Consider the following 22,521-nt stretch of genomic DNA (forward strand, 5'->3'; position numbering starts at 1 on the left):
AAAGCACAGGAGATGGGGAGAGAGACAGACAAAGGCACAGGAGAGAGAGACAGAAAAGCACAAGAGAGAGGGAGAGAGAGAGACAGAAAAGTACAGGAGAGAGACAGACAAAAGCACAGGAGAGAGACAGAGGGAGGGAGGGAGACAGAAAAGCATGAGAGAGGGAGAGAGAGAGACAAAAGCACAGGGGAGGGAGGGAGACAGACAAAAGCACAGGAGATGGGGAGAGAGACAGACACACAAAAGCACAGGAGAGAGACAAAAAGAGAAGGGAGGGAGACAAAGGCAGAAAAGCACGAGAGAGAGACAAAAGCACAGGAGATGGGGAGACAGAGAGAGAGACAAAAAAGCACGGGAGAAAGAGAGAGACAGAAAAGCACAGGAGAGAGACAGAGAGAGAGAGAGACAGAAAAGCACGAGAGAGAGAGACAAAAGCACAGGAGATGGGGAGACAGAAAAGCACGAGAGAAAGAGAGAGACAGAAAAGCACAGGAGGGAGACAGAGCGAGAGAGAGACAGAAAAGCACGAGAGAGAGACAAAAGCACAGGAGATGGGGAGACAGAGAGACAGACAGAAAAGTACAGGAGAGAGAGAGAGACAGAAAAGCACAGGAGAGAGACAAAGAGAGGGAAGGAGACAGAAAAGCACGGGAGAGAGACAAAAGCATGAGGGAGACAGAGAAGCACGAGAGAGAGAGACAGAAAAGCACGAGGGAGAGAGAGAAGCACAAGAGAGAGACAGAAAAGCACGGGAGAAAGAGAGAGACAGACAAAAGCACAGGAGAGAGACAGAGAGAAAAGTACGAAAGAGGCAGACAAAAAAAGCACAGGAGAGAGAAAATGCTTGTGAGAGAAGGAGAGCGCTTTGCTACTCTGCAGCATTTTTGTGCATAAACATGATCTGCATGGAAGAGTCATCAAAAGCCTTACATGTGACATCACCACAGTTAACCTGCGCTGCATGCAAAACATCAGCGAGCTTAACAAGAGCCGTTTTGGAAACATGCCGTGGACTGATGTATGAGAAAGAGGGAGAGAGAGCAGGACATGCAGCATGAGAGACAGACGGACGGCCTGACTGTGAGAAAGTGTGTGTAAGAGTGAGACGGAGCGAGACAGAGAGGAGAGTGTTGCTTCTCTAATTTGGTGGCTGTTCCTCTCGGAGGAGTTGGAGAATGTGGGAAATGTTGCGTGGCAGGATCAAAGGGAACGTGCACTACTGCCAGCCATAACTAACAGTGACGCTGAGAAATTAACGCTGGCTCTCGAACAAGGCATTTCTCTTCATCGTGAAGAGCTATTTACAAGATCAAGAGGATCCACAGCTTCAGCTAGAAGACCTATTGATCAAGCGCACTCATTCTCTACTGCTGTCTGCATCGCTCTCAAATTATCTGCAAATAAACAAGTTGCTAAGCTAGCATGTATTTAAGTGAACGAAAAACAATTAAGATAAGAGGTTCTGATTACAGTGCTTTAACTAACTCGAGGTCGTTCGATACGCCGTAGCATCCGTTTTCTGCTTTACACTGGTCACTGATCTTACTTAACTGTAACCTGCTGATTGGAGAAAGACGTCATGAGGTAACAAGCAACAGAATACGGGCGCTGTGTGTGTGTATATCTCCTTGACTTGCAAGTGACGTCAAGGCAAAATAGAAACCCGGATGTCGGCCATCTCATCTCATCTCATTATCTCTAGCCGCTTTATCCTGTTCTTAGAAAGGCGAAAGGCGGGGTACACCCTGGACAAGTCGCCAGGTCATCACAGGGCTGACACATAGACACAGACAACCATTCACACTCACATTCACACCTACGCTCAATTTAGAGTCACCAGTTAACCTAACCTGCATGTCTTTGGACTGTGGGGGAAACCGGAGCACCCGGAGGAAACCCACGCGGACACGGGGAGAACATGCAAACTCCACACAGAAAGGCCCTCGCCAGCCCCGGGGCTCGAACCCAAGACCTTCTTGCTGTGAGGCGACAGCGCTAACCACTACACCACCGTGCCGCCCACGATGTCGGCCATGTCGGTGGATATTAATGCAGCATTCCGTACAAAACACTATAGTCACGTGTGCGCAACTCTCCGTTTTTCCACTGCTTTAGCGTTCTTTTAGCTCTGCCATATCTTTGTGCTGTATATGGTTGTGGTCACAACAGTACTTGTGACCGTGGCACGTTCCAATTTTTTAGAATTTCATCTGAGATTCAGAAAGTGGGCGAGGAAACTCCGAGGCTGAGTACGGAGAGGAGACGAGCACGGCCGAACAACATCGGCAGGGCTGATCTAACCGAGGCTAAAACCAGAACAGCTCGTGTTTGCAGTAATCATTTTATCTCAGCTGAGATTCAAAAGTTCTCTCGATAATATCATGGCAGAATTTTATTTCGTGTTGCTAGAACTTTGCTATAAAATGAGCGTTCTCTTGTCGTGGTTCACTCAGTAGTTGTTAAAATTATAACACGTGTATTACCATTTCGCTTCTAGGAGCGCCAGCAAAATTATATGATAGAAACAATCCAAACTGGGCACCCACTCAGAAAATGGGCTATGTTTCGTCCGAGGTCGGACTTGATTCTTCGGCAGTCAAACCAGATAGAACGCAATATCTGGATACTCGATGGTCGGTAGAAGCGTCTTATCTTCAGAAAAGTCTGACTTTTTTAAATAATATGGGTCAAAACCCACACGCACCTATCGTCTCTTTGTATCAAATCTTCACTTGAGGGCAGCACGGTGGTGTAGTGGTTAGCGCTGTCGCCTCACAGAAAGAAGGTCCGGGTTCGAGCCCCGGGGCCGGCGAGGGCCTTTCTGTGCGGAGTTTGCATGTTCTCGCCGTGTCCGCGTGGGTTTCCTCCGGGTGCTCCGGTTTCCCCCACAGTCCAAAGACATGCAGGTTAGGTTAACTGGTGACTCTAAATTGACCGTAGGTGTGAATGTGAGTGTGAATGGTTGTCTGTGTCTATGTGTCAGCCCTGTGATGACCTGGCGACTTGTCCAGGGTGTACCCCGCCTTTCGCCTTTCTAAGAACAGGATAAAGCGGCTAGAGATAATGAGATGAATGAGATGAGATCTTCACTCGAGCGTTCAAATCATGGTAATAGTAAGAAAATTCAGCGTTGTTTATTGACAGACATGCTTTCAGCGGCCGCCGTCCTAGTTGCTATGTATATCCACCAGCATGGCGGATGCTCATGATGTAGCAGGTTTTGATCATGTGGCTGCAAGTCATCTATCTATCTATCTATCTATCTATCTATCTATCTATCTATCTATCTATATACACACACACACAGTTGTGTTCAAAATAATAGCAGTGTGTTTAAAAACGTGAGTAAAGCTCAAAATCCTTATAATAGTTTTTATTTCCATGCATTGGGAACACTGCACATTATATTCTACATCAAAACATGAAGAAAAATCTATCAATATTTTAATTACTTTACAGAAAATGAAGAAAAATGAAGATTGGGCTGTTCAAAAAAATAGCAGTGTCTGCATTTTTCATTACAAACTCAAATATTGACTGTATAAACTGAAAAAATCTTAAGGATTTAGTATTCCTGTGAATCACTAAACTAATATTTAGTTGTATAACCACGGTTTCTGAGAACTTCTGGCACCTGTGAACAGGTATTCCAGCCCAGGATGATTTGACAACATTCCACAATTCCTCTGCATTTCTTGGTTTTGCCTCAGAAACAGCATTTTTGACGTCACCCCACAAGTTTTCTATCGGATTAAGGTCCGGGGATTGGGCTGGCCACTCCATAACTTTCATTTTGTTGGTCTTGAACCCTGATGCTGCTCACTTACTGGTGTGTTTGGGGTCGTTGTCTTGTTGAAACACCCATTTCAAGGGCATTTCCTCTTCAGCATAAGGCAACATGACCTCAAGTATTTTGATATATGCAAACTGATCCATGATCCCTGGTATGCGATAAATGGGCCCAACACCATAGTAAGAGAAACGTTCTCATATCATGATGCTTGCACCACCATGCTTCACTGTCTTCAGAGTGTACTGCGGCTTGAATTCAGTGTTTGGGGGTCGTCTGAAAAACTGTCTGCGGCTCTTGGACCCAAAAAGAACAATTTTACTTTCATCAGTCCACAAAATGTTTCTCCATTTCTCTTTAGGCCAGTCGATGTGTTCTTTGGCAAATTGTATCCTCTTCAGCACGTCTTTTTTTTAACACTCGGACTTTGCGGGGGCTTCTTGCCGATAGATTAGCTTCACACAGGCATCTTCTAATTGTCACAGTACTCACAGGTAACTTCAGACTGTCTTTGATCACCCTGGAGCTGATCATTGGCTGAGTCTTTGCCATTCTGGCTATTCTTCGATCCATTCGAATGGTAGTCTTCTGTTTTCTTCCACGTCTCTCTGGCTTTGCTGTCCATTTTAAAGGAACAGTCCACCGTACTTCCATAATGAAATATGCTCTTATCTGAATTGAGACGAGCTGCTCCGTACCTCTCCGAGCTTTGCGCGACCTCCCAGTCAGTCAGACGCAGTCAGACGCGCTGTCACTCCTGTTAGCAATGTAGCTAGGCTCAGTATGGCCAATGGTATTTTTTGGGGCTGTAGTTAGATGCGACCAAACTCTTCTGCGTTTTTCCTGTTTACATAGGTTTATATGACCAGTGATATGAAACAAGTTCAGTTACACAAATTGAAACGTAGCGATTTTCTATGCTATGGAAAGTCCGCACTATAATGACAGGCGTACTAACACCTTTGGCAGCGCATTGATACGGAGCTCAGATTTCAATGTGCTGCCGAAGCGCGCAGAAGGTGTTAGTACGCCTGTCATTATAGTGCGGACTTTCCATAGCATAGAAAATCGCCACGTTTCAATTTGTGTAACTGAACTTGTTTCATATCACTGGTCATATAAACCTATGTAAACAGGAAAAACGCGGAAGAGTTTGGTCGCATCTAACTACAGCCCCAAAAAATACCATTGGCCATGCTGAGCCTAGCTACATTGCTAACAGGAGTGACAGCGCGTCTGACTGCGTCTGACTGACTGGGAGGTCGCGCAAAGCTCGGAGAGGTACGGAGCAGCTCGTCTCAATTCAGATAAGAGCATATTTCATTATGGAAGTACGGTGGACTGTTCCTTTAAAGCACTGGAGATCATTTTAGCTGAGCAGCCCATCATTTTCTGCACTTCTTTACAGTATACGTTTTACCTCTCCAATCAATGTTTTAATCAAAGCATGCTGTTCTTCTGAACAATGCCTGGAACGACCCATGTTTCTCAGGTTTTCAGAGAGAAATGGATGTACAACATGTGCTGGCTTCATCCTTAAATTAGGGCCACCTGATTGACCTCACTAATTAAACTCCACACTGCTATTATTTTGAACACGTCCCTTTCACTTAATTATTCGATTACACAGACTCGGGAGCATGCATATCATAAATGTTGGGTCTGTTGGTTTTCTATGACTCTACTACACCTACTGGTAAATTATTTGCTGTGTAGTAATATAATTTCTACCAAAAGCAGTGATTGATCTGGTTAGTCGTGTTGGACTGCTATTATTTTGAACACAAGTGTATATATATTATATATAAAGAAAATAATTAAATGACCTACATTTTCATGCAACAACATTATTTGTAAGGGTTAAAAAAAAAAAAGCTTATACAGAATATTTGCCCTTTTTGGGGAAAAAGGGTCCATGTAACTCCCTACAGCAGGACTAGTCAATTCTTATTATTAGCAATTTATTAGCTATTTATTAACTACGAAGCCAAGCAGCCTTTATGTACACTCGAGCACAGACTGAAGCACACAGTGAAATTTAACCTCTGCGTTTAACCCATCTGAAGCAGTGAACACACACACATACCCCGAGCAGTGGGCAGTTGTGGGTTCGGTGCCTTCCTCAGGTCACGGCTGCCCCATGTCAACCTAACCACAAGTCTTTGGACTGTCGGGAAAATCGGAGCACCGGGACGAAACCCACGCAGACACAGGGAGAACATGTAAACCCCACACAGAAAGGCCCCCGTCGGCCACTGGGCTCGAACCCAGAACCTTCTTGGTGTGAGGCGACAGTGCTAACCGCTACACCATGAAGATCCCATTTTGGGAACCGAACAAAGATTATATTAATTGGTTCTGCGATAGTAAACAACCCCTGCCCTCTGACTGAACCCTTAAAGGCTGTTTGTAGAACCAAACAAGAAACTATTTCTCTTTCTTTCTGAGGTTCCAGGTGAAACCTCTTCAGAAAGCTTGAACCGTTAACCATCAGAAAAGCCACAAGGAACCCTTTTCCCATCGAGTGTAGCGCTTCAGATCAAACAAACAAACTGGATGAAACACAACACTGTTTGGAGAATAGCATCAATGTCATATAAATAACGTGTGTTTTTTGTTCTCTTCCCCCCATAGTAATTCTCATGGAGGTCTGCAAGACATCATGACAGGAAGGTTAAACTCTGGAGGGCGACAGGGGTGAAGGCAACGGTCTATTTTTAAAACGAGGCCAATGGCACGAGTGAGTGTGCACATTTCTCCTGAGACTCTGATGCTGCAGAGGGATGCATCAATCTCTCAGACGCCCAGGGAGACAGAAAATACAGCTGGATTCCACACACACGCGCTGCGCCACACTACACACAGTCACCAGCATTCAATTAACATCGCTGACATTATTAACAGTCCACCTTTATTCGATTTGAGCTGCGACGCTTCAACTTTAACACCGCTGCTGCCCTATAGCCTTCCTCATTTCATTCAGCATCATTTCTGTTCACTTAAATCTCGTTAACACATATCCAGATGTTTGCGTCTACAATATGGAGCACGCTGACAGACGAACATTCAATTCAGTAACAGGTCACAAACAGTATGCTGGACCTAACCCCGCTGATCAAATAAGAAAGACGGATCTGATATCAGCCTTTTATCCTGCTGTGCGATTTGGAGACTCGTAATGAACCGCAGCTAAAATCCTTACAGCACCAACTTATTATGCAGCTTTTCGCACTGCAAGATGCTCATCTGATTTGTTTCTTCGTTTTACTCGAGACTACCGTAATGCTTGAAATATCTAAAACGTAATATACTGAATACAGCGTGTTTAAAATGCCCTCTTTAAAAGATGAAGAGTACTAGGACATTTTTCCTGTTTTCACCAAGTAGCTAATTATTAGGCATATAACGATATATCGGTGAAATAAAAATGAATTGCGATTATCAGGCTGCGGAATCGGTTTGTTTATCCCAGCTGTAATTGTGCTGTTTAGACAGCAGAGGGTGCAACAATGCACAATAGCAGGAATACATGTGACTTCACTGTAGGTGTAAGTAATGCAGCTCGAATGATGCAGAAACACACCCCAAAAAAAAAAAGCAGACCTAAAATGGTAAAGAGGTGTTGTGTGATTGATTGCCCAGACACACAATAAGAAATCGGCGCTCTCTTTTTACACACTACTGAAAGCTAAAGAGAAGAGAAGAAAATGGAGGTAGTACAACTGTTCATAAGTTTATTCAGAAAATACCTGTTTGTTATTCACTTTTATTTTTAATAAAAAGAATATTTTTTTAGTTAATAAAATGTGGGTCAATAATTACTGTTGGTTATTAAGAAAATGAGGCGGCACGGTGGTGTAGTGGTTAGTGCTGTCGCCTCACAGCAGGAAGGTCCGGGTTCGAGCCCCGTGGCCGGCGAGGGCCTTTCTGTGCGGAGTTTGCATGTTCTCCCTGTGTCCGCGTGGGTTTCCTCCGGGTGCTCCGGTTTCCCCCACAGTCCAAAGACATGCAGGTTAGGTTAACTGGTGACTCTAAATTGACTATAGGTGTAAATGTGAGTGTGAATGGTTGTCGGTGTCTATTGGCCCTTTTCCACTACCCTTTTTCAGCTCACTTCAGCCCGACACGGCTCGCGTTTCGACTACTAAAGAACAGCACGACTCAGCTCGCTTCAGCCCTGCTTAGCCCCTAAAACTCGCACGGTTTTGGAGTGGGGCTGAAGCGAGCCAAACCGAGCCGAGTGAGGCTGGGGGCGTGAGCAGACACTCCCCTGTGCACTGATTGGTGAGGAGGAGTGTCCTCACATGCCCACACACGCCCCGCGAGCACGCTGGGATCTGTAAACACCGTAAACCCGGAAGAAGAAGAATTACGAGAATTTCTGAAGCCTTATGCGCCTCGCCTCATCTATACGCTCTTGCCAGTATCTGTTGGCGTTGTCGGTGACAACAAGCCACAGCACCAAGACCAGCAACACTAACGACTCCATGTCCTCCATGTTTATTGTTTACTATCCGGGTCGTGAGACTACCGCTTAAAAGCTCACTGATGTCACTGTTTGCGCCGCCTAACGACATCACGTGACGTCCACCCACTTTCGCTAACTCCACCCAATGTGTCCACCCACTTCCAGCCAGCACGGTTCAGCGCGGTTGTAGTCGAAATGCAACTCCAACAGCCCCGCTCAGCTCGACTCAGCCCAACTCGGCCGCGTTTGTAGTGGAAAAGCGGCATAAGTGTCAGCCCTGTGATGACCTGGCGACTTGTCCAGGGTGTACCCCGCCTCTCACCCATAGTCAGCTGGGATAGGCTCCAGCTTGCCTGCGACCCTGTAGGACAGGATAAAGTGGCTAGAGATGATATGAGGTCTTGTACGGCAGATAATTTGCATACATTTTAAAAAACAAACAAGCAAACAAAAAACACCACCACACATGACTGAGCACATTTGGTTTAAATAAGATTTTGATATTTGCCTTAGAATCGTGCTGCATTTCCTCCATCACATATCCGCTCAACAAAGCCTGGATTTTACTGCCGGTTCATTTGTTTGTTTGTTTCCCCCCCATTATTAACACTATGGTTTTGTTTGATTTAAAATACACGGATAACATTTTACACGGATTTTTAAAACTAGTGGTTACTGGTGCTGCACTGGCTCTCGTGTTCGATCCATCATGCGGACCAATCAGCGTACATTTACATCACTCCTGATTCGTCTTGTGCTGGGAGAGAACCTACGCTGAAGGAGGAGCTAAAAAAAAAAGTCCCTCAAAACTGCGTTCTAAGAACTACGAACATTCTCAGTTCCTTCAGCAAGGACACGCAAAAAAGGGGGAAACTTCCTCTAGCAAAAACAAAACAAAACCACGTTCCTTGAGTCTAAAAGCACTGACTAAGGTTTCGGTCATGGAGTGTTCTTCAGGAGTACTTTCCGGTTTCTCTGGGTTTTTTTTTGGTCTCGACGCCATACATTAACCTCAAGTGAGACACAGAGAGGCTGGTGAGGACACGAGTGTTAGACCTGCTATAAAGCAAGTAACAATCAGGACTAATTTATCTCATGGACATTTCCCCAGCATTAAACACAAATGGATAAAATGGCTAAATGCGTTCTTCAATCCTACCTTAAGCCTAGGTCACAACCGGACGTACGATTTTTTGGCCGTGCGATTTTTAGCGTTTCCCAAATCGCTGTTTTTTTTTGTTGTTCATGGAGAAAGACGCACGTTGGCCGTAAGTTTGTCTTGCAACCTGAAAAAAGCGTAAGCGCCCGTAGATTTTGTTTGACATGACAAAGAACCTCTGCGGCCAGTCTAAAGCTCGAAAATCAGCACGTCACACGCGCACCCTCCGTGCGTTTCACGCGCGCCCTCCGTGCGGTTCTTGCGTTTTTTGCACGTAGACCGGCCATAGGACCACGTACAGCCGGTTGTGACCGAGGCTATAAAAAGTGCAACTGTTGGCACGTCACTGGGGTAGAAGAGGAATAAAAGATTTCAGCGCACGCTGTTACAGGAAAACAATACATTCCTTTAACGTTGTGCCGCTTCACGATTACACCAGAGTGGTAGCCTGGCAAGCCAGACTAAATGTGAATATTTAGTCTGGCCTCGATCCGTAGACATTTCCGAAGCGGGTAGGAGGAACAACCCGCTGTCTTTCAAACGGTCTCTGTGCGTATAGGCCAACGCTCTGACCAATCAGCGCAACAGTGACTGTGACGTAGTCAGAGCGACAGAAAGCAGTGGGGGAGACCTTGAAATAAATAATTTTTCAAAATGCGTATTAATTAATAAACAGGTTCTAGATATTAAGAAGTTTGGAGATAATGACCACAAGTTTGGAGTCTGTACCACATACACATTTTTTCCAAGTGTTTTTTTCAAGGGTTTGCTTAAACTGTTTTTGAGAGTTTTTATTTAGTGGTGTTTGGTGAAATAATTTCCCTTAAATTTAAAATAACGGGAAAATAAGAAACAATCAAAAAGTAATGTTTCAAAGCTGTTTATTAATTCTTCGTACTGCACAAACTAGCCCCATCCTTTTGGCTACGAGCGGAGCCAGCTGGTAGATCAGACTTTTGCCATAGCCGGTCGGCAAAACAGCGAAAACGTCCTTCTTGAAAAGGAATGAGCGGAGAGCCTCTTCCTGCTCATGTTTCAACGAAAACTCCAAGTCTAATTCTTCTAAAACTGATTCCAAAGCGGAGTCAAACGCGCGCTGTTCACTAGCTCGTAGCCATCTTTCCTGTCGCGCAGCTTTGTCGTCACTCCTGCAAAAGCCCGTCCAAAGAATCCAAACAAAAACCTTGCGTTGTGATTGGCGGGCACGATTTGATGCCCGGGGTGTTTTTGTTTATATGGTGCAAGGCTAGACCCACTCGCTAGGCAAAAAATATTTTTGGCCGCTAGGCGGTTGGGTCTAGTTTACTAGGCTACCAGAGTGGATCAGTTTCACTGTGTTTTATTACTTTCTATATTTATCCAATTATAAACAAAATGCCTTTTTAGTACAGTTCAACACTTCAAGTGCATGTGAACTGTAAAGAAGCAATGCGTTATGTTTTCTTCTTCTTTCAACTGCTCCTGTACCTTCGCGGTCGCCACAGCGGATCTGTTCAGCATATTTGATTTGGCATAGGTTTTACACCGAATGCCTTTCCTGACACAACCCTCCCTGATCTATCCGGGCTTGAGACTGGCACCAAGTATGCACTGTCTTGTGCAACCCCAGTGGCTCGGTATTTACCAAACCTGCATGCGTTTGAACTGTCAGAGGAAACCGGAGCACCGAGAGGAAACCCACAGAGACACGGGGAGAACACGCAAACTCGAAACAGAAGCCGAACCCGGATGCTGTGAGGAGACGGTGCTAACCAGTACACCACCGTGTCGCTCATGCGCCAAGTGAAGTGATGCGTCATATACAGTAATGTTTGTCACGATCGGTCGTGGGTTTCCCAAAAACCTCTTAAAGGAGAACTGAAGTCATTTTTAAACTTGCTTTATTTCTTAATTAACGTTATTCAATTACGTTTTTGGTTTTAGTAACCTTATATCGTGACTCGTATTGGCAATTAAATATTATACTTATCGGCCTATTCGGTTTTTAGCCGTGTTGAATTTAGTTCATTTGGTCGACGGCAGGCGTCGCTTATCTGCGCGATCTTCACGAGACTTGTGCGAGACTTCGAAACGTCAAGTGTCAGCCAGGTGTCAGTGCCGCCATTTTGAAAACTGTTTTCCGAACGAAATATTGCACAAAAAACGAGTTTAAATGACGATTACTGCCTACTTTTTTCAAACTTTCCTGATCGCTATCAAAACAAACAAAACTTCCGGCTTGATTACGTCAGCATTCTTTTGACGACGTTGGCAGATGTCGGTCACTTTCCCTGTGTCCGAAATCGCTCCCGACTCACTATATAGGGCGGACACCATTTTGTAGTGCTGCCTAAAACTTCAGTGAGGATTATTTACACCCTATATAGTGCACTCAAAGTATCCCATGATGCATCACGAAAAGTAGTGTACAACCGATGGTCACTAACAAAAGCAATATATCCCATCATGCATTGCGGTCGCGCTGAAAGAAAACAAATTAAAAGTCTCAAATTTGATTTCATAAAAGGCAGCGGCAAAGAAGAAAGTATTCAGCCTTGATGTAAAAAAAAAAAAAAAGCAGGTACTTTGTATTGATTAATGTGGGAAATGCGCTCAGTATAATATGGATTTATCACAAAAATACATGCATGTATTTATTATTTTGAAAACCCACCAGCCGACTGATCTGGCACGTTTTAAATGTGAGTAATGACGTAAATACCGGCGCGACGGAGTAGTGTCCGAAAGCGTTTTTTCATTTTACCAATGAGCTCATTGTATAGTCCTCTATATAGTAATTCCCTATATAGGGAGTAGAGAGTAGTGAACGAGTGAGCGATTTCGGATACGGGGAACGTTGGCAGGCGTCGGTCACTTTGATTTCTGCTGTACCGTACGTTTTACTTCCATCCTACGATGTCTTGCACAGGTCTCAGCGAATCTCGTTTACAGCCGTTGCTTTGACATATGGACTGATGTATTACAGAGCGTATTTCAAACACTCATAACTTGCTATAGCAGTGACAAAATAGCGATCAGAAATGCATTCCTATATTTAATAAAATGAGAGATAAAATTCTGATGATAATAAATTTGCCTTCAGTTCACCTTTAAAGGTCCCATGGCATGGTGGTTTGTTGATGCTTTAAACGGGCTCGTGGAGGTTTCCGGATGTTATATCCGCAGCCTTTCTCGAAATGAACCCTCGGCACGTAGATATAGCCTCCTGGGAGAAAGCCCCATTTCAGCGCTTTTCCCAGTGCGTCATTTTGCTAATGAGAAGCAGGAGGCGGGGAAGGGTAGAGGGTGGGGGCGGGCCATGGGGGGAGGGGGAGGGGCTTGACCAAGCTGCGGGCATGAGTGAGAGTGTTCGGAGTGGTAGTTTACGAACGTATAATACCCTAGGCTTGAACACGCACTCCATAACCGAAGAGGATAGAAGCAGCAACTACAGCAACATAGCGCTTATCCAACAGAAGACATGCATTGCGGAGCAATAGTCAAACATAAGCTCATAAGTTACAGTCAATTTCCAGACTAAACTCAGTTTAACAGAGCATGCTGCATGCTTTTTGGTTTTGTAGCGCAGAGTACCTGGCTAACTGCAGGAAGCGGTTAGCTGCACAGCTAATGTAGCCATTGCAAGGCTAACGTGGCACCGATTTTAAAACACGGCAAAACGACTTAACAGTTATACACTTACTTGTTCGGTGTTTGTGGCTGACGCGGCAGGGATGCTTGGTACGGACCCAGGCTTCAGTGACAGTTGATGTGCAAAACCTGCCCTGTACTGTCCCAAGTTGTGGAAACATTCATCAGGAAAATGCTTCCGACAAACATACACTGTCTTAGGTAGACTCGACGGCGTATTATTGGAGTAAATAAAATTAAGCCACTGCGTCTTCAGGGGCTCTCCCGTCGGCAGTAAAAACAGACTCCTTTCTGTGTTGTCACATCCATGTACAGCGCAACTTCCATGTTTCGCTCGCTTAGGTGGTGCCATGTTGTTGTGTCCTCCATGGTCTCTTCACTACAAAATTGAAGTGACGTATCTATGGTGGCAACTTTTGAGCTGGGCGGGCAATCCATACAGTGGGTGGGAATCCAGAGGGGGGGCATGGGGATCATCTCCCTTGCTGACGTAGTAAAGGGAAGAGCCTATCAACGCGCCATTTTGACGCGCCATTCTCAAATGTTGACAAAGGGTGGGCATAGTTTGGTTTACACATTGACATTTCTAGCCACTGGGGTGACTTAAGAAGGTCAGAGGAACTCATTTTAACGTTAAAAAACCTCAGAAAGTGAAAATTTCATGCCATGGGACCTTTAACACTAAGAGCGTCTTAACTAGGAGAGAGAGCGTACATTGTGATGCTCGCTCTACCATTTAACGATCACCTTTGTGCTACGATGTTTTTGGGAAAGTCGGCACTGATTGGGGCACAGTCTGGGTCTGCTATGCGATTTCACTCGTGTTAGAAATGAGGCGGACTCGTGCTCGCGTAGCACAACTAAAACTACATCATCAGCTCCTGGAAGCATCATCACCACACACACACACACACACACACACACACACACACACACCTGCCTTTCCACTGTGCAAATACAGTATCTATCTCTCCAGGTCTTTGAATCAGAATAAATAATGACGTACTAACAGAAAGCTTTGTCTCTCTACCTGCCGTTATACGCCCTGGAGCTCTATCACCACAGAACACACACACTTCTCAACCGTCTGTGTCCGAGTGTGTGTCCAAAAACAGCACCAGCAGACGTTCAACTACCACGTGCTTTTAAAACACATCCCTCAAACAGCTGATGTTCGGTGTTAAAAACCATACGCCTATTATTATTATCATTATCACCATTATTATTATTAACATCTACTTATAGATTATTCATAAAGCATCGCGGCGGCGTTCTGTTTATGAATAATGGATGAGAAACTCAAAACGCTCTTCTGAAATGAATATTCATTTCATCTTTGTGTCACTTTAAAAAAAAAAAATCATAATGTGGATGTAGATCGTCATGGTGAGTAATTAGCTAATGGGACAGTTTTAATAATAATAATAATAATAATAATAATAATGAGTTTTAATGTTACGTTCAGACTAACCACATGATGAAGGCTCCTTTAGTGAGCTGACAGTAATAATAAATCTCTTTTTAAAGGACGCTCAATGAGAGGGCTTGGATCGCTGCAAACACAAAAGCTGCTCCAAAAAAAAAAAATCATCATCATCTGCAAACGAGCAGTACATTTTCCAGTCGCTCCAGCTCATTCTTTCGACACGTGGAATTAATAACCGCGTGTAGTCATGCTCAGGTCAATCTTACACCTCTGTCTAAGCAGCAAGCTCGACATGTCATTTACACTCGCCGTCTAAAAGGAAGGGAAACAGCATTTCGAAGCTTTTTGCGAAGGACGGTTTAGTTTAAACTCCTCACCACAGCACACGCTTCTCTTTCGTGACCAAATTAAAAGCATGATTCTGGTTGATGTTGATGAAACGGCGGTAAGGCCGTGAGGATAGTTATTTGAGTCAAGGCCGATGCTTGTTCAAGTGTGAAAACGCTAAGGGAACGCTGTAGCGCTAGTGAATCTCTTGATAAAATAACCACCAGGTGTCTTTGTTGTCTTTCGCCAGCGCTTGTTTAGCGGCAGACGCAAACAAAGCCGACAGGGCTCGGTTAAAATGGCATGCAGCTGTGGCGCGGCTTAAATTAGCCCTGAGCAGCACGGCGTCAGGGGAGGAGAGCAAAATTACACCCTTCAGCTTACACTCGGGTATTAAACCTACATTAGAGAGCCGTGCTGATGTCATCATTATGAAACACGTGAGCCAGGGCAAGCAAGATGATGCCGGATACCTGAGGACAAATCTCTTCCTCAAAAAAAAAAAAGGGCGAAACGTTAAATCCGAGCACAGACGCACATTCCTAACCTGCCGTAAACAGAGCACGGGTGCGCGAAACAGTAGACTGAGAGTTAATAGCTTCAGCACTGAACATTTCTCACTGTGCGAGAACTGCGATAGTGAAGAGATAAGCGCACGTCTGAATGCTTTCATGTCGGTTTCGCATCGACTTCAGACAGGTAACGTTCACCAGGTTTATTTTTTGCAGTTAATTGTTTTTCCTTCATTGCTCTAATCACACCCCTTATAAAAAGTCTGGCTCAGGGTTGCGCAGCCCCTCCACCTCACACTCTCAGCACAATTTACACGTCTTCTTTCCGCACTTGAAATTCCCAACGTGTCGGGATTAGTCAGGAGCTTCACTCAAACGTGAACTGACTGGAGTTCATTTGAACTCCTGCGTCTTTACTCGCACCGTCTCGTGCTCAGTCAGGATGTGGTCTGTGGTCTGTCTTGATCTTATACTGCATTCGACCTGCCATGGAAGTGGGAATTACACGCCTTCAAGCTACAAAGTGGGCGGAAATCACAGGGGTGCCTCCATGCTCGTCTTTTGTTAGCGATAAGCTCACCAGTTCACTGCCATGAGTGATGTATCTTTTCTTCCTCAGAGCAATCTAGTGTACAGTCGGTGGTATAGGAAAAAAAAAAAAAACTTAAAGGGTTCTGAGTGCAAAATTGAGTTCGAGGAAAAAAATGTTCTATTTCTATTGCTGATGGAGTTTCGAGATGTTTCGCTGCCCCACACACCGTGTATCCTGTGTGTAAATGTTTTGCCGAGATAAAAAGCGTCCTACGTTTTACGATTCCGGAGCTCGCCGAAGCAAGTGATCAACAATATCACGTGACCACCGTGGGGCGCATTTGACCTACTTTGAGCCAAAACAAGGCGTGGCGCACTGTGCTCTCTCGCCAGCTAAAAGCCAGCGGAAAAGGAAAGCCTGCCTAGTGAGTGCAACTGCAAGCTAGAGCAAGGTTAGATGATGTCATTTTTTCTGGACGGATAACTAATGGCCCTTTTCCACTACCCTTTTTCAGCTCACTTCAGCCCGACACGGCTCGCGTTTCGACTACCTCAGAACAGCACGACTCAGCTCGCTTCAGCCCTGCTTAGCACCCAAAACTCGCACGGTTTTGGAGTGGGGCTGAAGCGAGCCAAACCGAGCCGAGTGGGGCTAGGGGCGTGAGCAGACACTCCCCTGTGCACTGATTGGTGAGGAGGAGTGTCCTCACATGCCCACACACGCCCCGCGAGCGCGCTGGGATCTGTAAACACCGTAAACCTGGAAGAAGAAGAATTACGAACTACGAGAATTTCTGAAGCCTTATGCGCCTCGCCTCATCTATACGCTCTTGCCAGTATCTGTTGGCGTTGTCGGTGACAACAAGCCACAGCACCAAGACCAGCAACACTAACGATTCCATGTCCTCCATGTTTATTGTTTACTATCCGGGTCGTGAGACTACCACTTAAAAGCTCACTGATGTCACTGTTTGCGCCGCCTAACGACATCACGTGACGTCCACCCACTTTCGCTAACTCCACCCAATGTGTCCACCCACTTCCAGCCAGCACGGTTCAGCGCGGTTGTAGTCGAAATGCAACTCCAACAGCCCCGCTCAGCTCGACTCAGCACGGCACGGCTCAGCCCGACTCAGCCGCGTTTGTAGTGGAAAAGCGGCATAAATCATCCTAGCTAGCGTTTAGCTACCTTAGCGTTAGAATGCATGGGCTCGGCTCCACGGTAGTGAGTATGGAGTTATACACCAAAATTTGATCTTACAGAGAAACAAACAATAACACACACGCAGTAACTGAGAAAAGATATGCTCGTCTTTTGTTTCACCGATCTACAATGGATATAAAAAGTGTTCACACCCTGTTAAATTATTATTTTATTATTTTTTACATCAGAAAAACCTATGAAACCACGATAAATAATTTCAAAACTTTTCCCGCCTTTAATGTGACCTATGACCTGTACAATTCAATTGAAAAACAAACAAATCTGTTTGGGGGAAAAACATAAAAAATAAAATGTACAATAAGCTGGTTGCGTAAGTGTGCACACCCTTAAACTAATACTTTGTTGAAGCACCTTTTGATTTAATTACAGCATTCAGTCTTTTTGGGTCGGAGTCCATCAGCCGGCCACATCTAGACTTGGCAATATTTGCCCACTCTTCCTTGCAAAAGCACTCCAAATCTGTCAGATTGCGAGGGCATCTCTTGTGCACAGCCCTCTTCAGGTCACCCCACGGATTTTCAATTGGGTTTAGGTCTGGGCTCTGGCTGGGCCATTCCAAAACTTTTTTGGGGGTCATTGTCGTGCTGAAAGATGAAATTCCTCGTCATCTTTCTCGCAGACACCTGAAGGTTTTGGGCCAAAATTGACTGGTATTTAGAACTGTTCAGAATTCCCTCCACCTTGACTAAAGCCCCTGTTCTAGCTGAAGAAAAACAACCCCAAAACCTGATGCTGCCACCACCATGCTTCACCGTAGGTATGGGGTTCTTTTGGTGATGTGCAGTGTTTTGTTTTTGTGCCAAATAGTTCAACCTTGGTTTCATCAGACCATAACACATTTTCCCACATGCTTTTGGGACAGTTTTTTTTTTCCAAAATTTAACCGGGCCTGGATGTTTTTCTTTGACCCTACCTCACAGTCCGGACATATGGAGAATACATGAGATTGGTGTCACATGTAGTACACAACCAGTACTTGCCAGAAATTCCTGCAGCTCTTTCAGTGTTGCTGTAGGCCTCTCGGCAGCCTCCCTGACCAGTTTTCGTCTGGTCTTTTTATCAGTTTTGGAGGGACGTCCAGTTCTCGGTAATGTCACTGTTGTCCCATATTTTCTCCACTTCTTGATGACTGTCTTCACTGTGCTCCATGGTATATCTAATGCCGTGGAAATTTTTTTGTCCCCTTCTCCTGACTGATACCTTTCAACAATGAGATCCCTTTGACGCTTTGTAAGTTCTATGCGAACCCTGGCTTTTGCTGGAGGATGCAACTGAGTAAATGTCTGAACTTTATTTGGGGTTACTCAGAGTCATTTTAACTGATGGCACTGAATGCTGTAATTAAATCAAAAGGTGCTTCAACAAAAGTATTACTTTAAAGCCCCGTCTACACGATCATACATTTGTCCATGGACATCGTCATACAAACGTATAATCGTGTAGACGGTTTTCCCAACAAACTTGAACAACGTCATACAAATGTTCACAACATTTTGGGTCATCCACCAATCAGATTGTTACGTGACAGGCAGTGTAGATCACATGACCCGAATTAACAATCTGATTGGTGGATGACCCAAAATGTTGTAAGATGTTGTGAACATTTGTTGGAAAGTAGAAACACGATTCTAAAAATTTGAACAACATCATACAATGTCATACAAGTATGACGTTGCTCAAGTTTGTTGGGAAAACCGTCCACACGATTATACATTTGTCCATGAACATCGTCATACATTTGTATGACGATGTCCATGGACAAATGTATGATCGTGTAGACGGGGCTTAAGGGTGTGCACACTTATGCAACCAGCTTATTGTACTTTTTTTTTTTTTTTTTTATGTTTTTCCCCCAAACCGATTTGTTTGTTTTTCAATTGAATTGTACAGGTTATAGGTCACATTAAAGGTGGGAAAAGTTTTGAAATTATTTATCATGGTCTCATATATACATAGGTTTTTCTGATGTAAAAAAATATATATCATTTTAACAGGGTGTGTACACTTTTTATATCCACTGTATTCGCAAACGTCAACCACAAATTACGTACCTGCGACTCAAAACTCTCCGAGGTCGATGCAGAGTCACGATGTTTTCTACACGTCGCCATCTTGGTGTGACGCAGTTCCAGAGTTATGCTGATAAATCTCCTCGCGTTCGGATATTTCCGTAGGGCCGTAGTGTTTACCTTAAGAGGGAGGAAAACAGTCCCAGAACGGAGAAAAGCAACCCTCAGTGTATCAAAATGATCACATCTCGTCCGCATGATATTGTTCTTGCGAGACACAGGAAAACGCCATACGCAATAAAAAACAAAACTGAAAATTTCAGATGACTTTGCAGTCAGCACCTTGAACAAACTACTGTAATGTTTGCATTTTTTTTTTAATTTATCTAAAGCAAATACTTGTATATGCGGTATCTGATTTAAAAGGTAGGAAGTGCTACTTGGTTTGCCGTGTAACCTTGTTGATTTGACATCACTTGCTGAGGTTAAAGGGGAGAACAGAACAGCCCGAGTTCACAATTTCAGGGGCGTTTTCTTTGTTTTTTTCCAAAAGTTGGAGGTAGGAAACCAGGAGTTACAACCTTTATTCGAATACGGCATTAATAAACGCTGGTTCTGTGACAGAAAGCTAACAGACTGATGAGGAAAGTCAAAGTTGATCATTTTCCTTCACTATAAATATGGAGGTGATTTATAGAAAATCGTGCGCAGTGATTGGTCGAGAGATCTGGACTATTTCTCGATAATCACCTCGAGCGACTCGGCAAAATGTCGGCCAATCGCTTCGTCACCGTAAGTGAGGAAGAATTACAAATGATGAGAGAAAATTCTGTTCCTAATTCTGGAGACTCCTTCCAGAAATATTAAAACAAATGCCTCATTCCAGAAAGCATCACCGTATCGGTGATGAGTGGAAGGCTGTAGTCAGGAAGAAAAGATCAGTTAACCGGGCGGGATCCGACACTGATCTTCTCAGCAGGGTTCTCTCTCGCTGAACAGCGGGTGTGCGAGTGCGGCTGTGTGAGGTGGCTGCTGATTCATGTCCAAATAAAAGGGCTTTGCTGCCCATTTGCTCTCGGAGTGCTAACAGCATATAGCTTTTATGTCTGTACCTTACGGAGAGAAGAAAATAGAAAAAGTGTATTAATGACGGAAGAAGAGGAATGAAACAGCCTGAAGGCTCCCTTCGGCACAAGATATCTAAAAGATCTCTCTGTCTCGGTCTGTCTCACGCTCTCTGTGTCTGTCGGTCTCTCTCTTTCTCCATCTCACGCTCTGTCTGTCTGTCTCATGCTCTCTGTTGGTCTCTCTCACGCTCTGTCTGTCTCTCTATTGGTCTCTCTCTCTCTCTGCCTGTCTCATGCTCCATCTCTGTGTGTCTCACGCTCGTTCTGTCTGTCTGTTTCACGCTCTGTCGGTCTCTCTGTCTGTTTTACGCTCTGTTGGTCTCTCTCTTTTTCGTGCTCTCTCTGTCTGTCTCTCTCTCACCACACACACACACACACACACACAAAAAAAGCTAAATTACTACTTTGGGGCTGAATATCATGTGCTCACAACTCTGGATTATGTCTCAACATCTAAAAAGCACAAAGCTCAAAACCATGCCAAAATACTATCGACTAACAAAAATAAGATGTAAAACAGATTTGCACTCTTCGGTTTTAGAAATTTTCTATTATTACAAAAACTAATTTCCAGCAGCAGTGAAATGTCAGAAATGTATAAACATGACTGTACAGCATGCATTTAACAGAAGTAAGAATTTGGTGCACAAGTTTTAATTTATTTTGGGTTTTCTGAAATCAATACCAGGTCAAAAATATATACACACACACACGGATTATTAATTCAGTGACGCTGAAACATCCAGAATGTCTTAACTTCCCAAGTCCAGGGCCTCTTAACTTCCTGTTCGAGGTCATGATTGACTACAGCTGGTAGCTTCTCCGTGCCAACATAAAACGGTGTTGTTTGGCAGCACTCACTGGACTGACCAACACGGTACAATGGAAAAGTCTGGTGCAGATCTGAGAAAGACGATCATAGATATACACCACTCAGGAGACATCTCTTGGAGCCATTTCCAAACAACTGCAGATTCCAAAATCATCAGTTCAAACAAGTGTACGCAAGTACAAATTACTGGGAGGTGCAGCCACTTTGCCAAGCCACTTAGCTGGAAGAAGACCCAAACTCATCATTCTCAGCTGACAGGAAAATGGTTTAGATGGTCAGGAGCAACCAAGGCACAGACCTGCCATGAACTGGAAGCTGCTGGAAACGCTGTCCACAGTCAAGTGAGTTTTACAGCACCATGGACCGAGAAGCTGCTGTCCAAGAAAGAAGCCTTTGCTCCAAAAATCAACACCTTCAAGCTCAACTAAAGTTTGCTGCTGACCACATGGACAAACAAAAAGGCTTCTGGAGGAAGGTTTTATAGTCCAATGAGACAAAGATTGAGGTTCTGGCCACAGAGACCAGACGTATACTGTACCAATTGTTAAGCATGGTGGTGGTAGCAGCATCATGCTCGGGGTCTGTTTTGCTGCCGGTGGAACTGGTGCTTTGTACAAAGCGGATGGAATAATAAAGGAGGATGACGACCTCAGAACTCTTCAGCATAACGTCAAACCATCAAAAACTTGGACAATATTGGGTGGTCCAACAAGACAATGACCTCAAATAGGCATCTAAGCTGGTTGTGGAATGGATAAAGCTGCCGTCCAAGAAAGAAGCCTTTGCTCCAACATTAAGCTTAAAACAAGGCGAAACCTGACCTCAACCAAGCTTGCCAAGAAGAGTCCTCAAACATCCAACCAGAATTCTGCCAGAAGCTTGTTGATGGCTACCACAATCATGTGGTTAACGTGAAATCTGGTCCAGTTCTGATGCTCATGTGCCCATCGTAGGCATTTTTGGTGGCGGACAGGGGTCGGCATGGGCACTCTGACTGGTCTGTGGTTACACAGCAAGCTGCAATGTTCTACCACCTTTCTATCAGAGCCAGCATTAAGTTTTTCAGCAATTTTTGCTACAGTAGCTCTTCTGCAGGTTTGGACCAGATGGACTAGCTTTCACTCCCCATACGCATCAGTGAGCCTTGGGTGCCAATGACCCTGTTGCTGGTTCATCGATTGACCTTCTTTGGATCGATTTTGCTTGGTACTAACCACCGCATACCAGCAGCATCCCACAAGACCTGCCATTTTGGAGATGCGCTGACTCAGTTGTCTAGTCAACACAACTTGGCCCTTGTCAAAGTCACTCGGATCTTTATGCTTGTTCACACACAAACACTGAAGACATCAGAACTATGAAATAACATATAGAACATATATGGAATTATGTGGTAAACCAAAAAAGTGTTGGAAAAACAAAATGTGTTTCATATTTTAGATTCTTCAATGTAGCCAGCGTTTACCTTGATGACACTTTGCACAC

General features: G+C 44.4%; 1 protein-coding gene across 8 annotated transcripts in view; it reads right to left on the reverse strand.

Annotated features, from left to right (window-relative positions):
- Window positions 1-22,521, reverse strand: part of znf438 (zinc finger protein 438) — a 141,034-nt gene that overhangs the window by 24,579 nt on the left and 93,934 nt on the right. For 2 of the 8 annotated variants that reach the window (XM_060940114.1, XM_060940115.1), the window contains one exon: window positions 19,120-19,257. The exons of the other annotated variants lie outside the window; for them this stretch is intronic. The gene's annotated coding sequence lies outside the window, so the exon portion shown is untranslated. The remainder of the gene's footprint in view (window positions 1-19,119; window positions 19,258-22,521) is intronic. 8 annotated transcript variants of the gene reach the window in all.

Source organism: Neoarius graeffei, chromosome 14 (genome assembly GCF_027579695.1).
Source record: "Neoarius graeffei isolate fNeoGra1 chromosome 14, fNeoGra1.pri, whole genome shotgun sequence".
In the NCBI taxonomy this organism is placed as follows: Eukaryota; Metazoa; Chordata; class Actinopteri; order Siluriformes; family Ariidae; genus Neoarius; species Neoarius graeffei.